This window comes from Austrofundulus limnaeus, unplaced genomic scaffold (genome assembly GCF_001266775.1).
Source record: "Austrofundulus limnaeus strain Quisiro unplaced genomic scaffold, Austrofundulus_limnaeus-1.0 Scaffold422, whole genome shotgun sequence".
Classification (NCBI taxonomy): domain Eukaryota; kingdom Metazoa; phylum Chordata; class Actinopteri; order Cyprinodontiformes; family Rivulidae; genus Austrofundulus; species Austrofundulus limnaeus.
This window is the reverse complement of record NW_013952824.1, coordinates 407,091-408,798: the sequence shown is the minus strand read 5'-3', so window position 1 is coordinate 408,798 and position 1,708 is coordinate 407,091.

The following is a 1,708-nucleotide window of genomic DNA, read 5'->3' as shown; positions in this document are numbered from 1 at the left end:
CTTTTTTATGTTTAATGTTATGTAACTGAATGTTGGATTATCGATAAGTCTTGTAACATCTGATTGATCCACTAGGATGCTGAATAAATAAATGATACTTTTTTGATCCCTGAAGGGAAATTACAGTTAAACCTGAGCTCAGGTTCATATTTTCACCCGTGAGCATTTTCAGCAACAAGTGGAATGAGGTGGGAGAACTGGACTTAATGTCAAAAGTGCATTTTGATTTTTTTGCAGGTCTTCTAAGACAAAAAAGATGAGTAAACTTATCCTGTTAGAGACCTTATTCTTTACTTCAATTATGGCAACCCTGTATTGTGGAATTTGTAAAACATTCTTGATTTCTAAATGTAACCATGCGTAACACTGTCAGAGGAAGAATTTAGCAGTAATTGGAGGGAGAAAAATACTTTCAAGTATTTTAAACATTGTTATCTGATGCTGTCAAACAGCTGTGGGTCACTTTTCGTTCTCAGAAAGAGTGAAACTTTTCCGCTTAAAACTACATATAATCATTATTCAAAAGCAACAGATTGTTTTAATGTTAGTTTCCCATCAATAAAACAAACAGACCAACCCCTTTTTTCTGGAAAGTTTCTATCTGGTATCTGACGGGGGGAGAGTGGTTTGTTTTTGCTAGTGCCTGCAACACTTCAGTTACTTTTGAATATTTTGCTGCCTAAAACAGAATAACACTGAATTACAATTACAGATAAATGAGTTTTAAACTCACTATTAAAAGAACTTATCAGGACCGATGCTACACAGCAATAGCTCTCTGCATGCATTCTTTAATAGCTAAAAACTCTCACCGCTCTAAGCATTATAGACGTATTGTCATGCTTCTATTTTAGTGATTGAGAAACAGAAATATTGCATAATACACATGATGTGAAAAGCTGGTGTTTATAGTTGAAAATACCTCTTACTGTTGGAGAAGATAAATGTTTTTGGGTGTTTGTAATGTTAAAAACTTTTGAAGAGATCTTTATATCAGCTGATTGTTGTAGCCTGTCTTTATTTATTTTTTACATTTTTGTACATCTCTCAGTGTGCTTAACCAGAAATGCTTTTTCAAAGGTGTGAAACCCAGAAAAAAATCATAAGCAGACCAAATGTAAACACTTGGCCATCATGTGACTTAGCCTAAAAATAAAAATGTGGCAAAAATGATGATGAATGATGTAGGGCAGGGGTCCCCAAACGTTTTCCTGTAAGGGCCACATAACTTTTCCCTTCTCTGGTGGGGGGCCGGAGTCGGTTTGTAACAGAAAAAGTGTGACTATTGCAGGAGTGCCTAAATGTAAAAATTTATTGTTTTCCAGAAAGCACAATCAAATAACCCTCTCTGGGTTCTTCACAGTATGTATTCTGCTGAGCTAACAGTCCACTTTTTAGCTTTGAGAGTTTGTTTGCTCGCATTTGGCCTTGRAAGCTATCATACTTGTCTTTGTGACAGGATTCATAGTGTTGCCACAGATTTTATTCTTTGAATACRGCCACCGCCTCTTTACAGATGAACAAAAAAATAATCGTTTGTCCACTGAAGCTTAAATGCCCTGCATTCTGAATCAATTTTTCTTACCTAATCTTTTCACCATTATTCCATTCTCTCTTTGAGAGGGGCGGGTTTAGGGTTTTTTTCTGGGGGTTGCCAGATAGGGGCACAGACCGCAGAAGGGTGGAACAGAATGTCATGTTATATGCG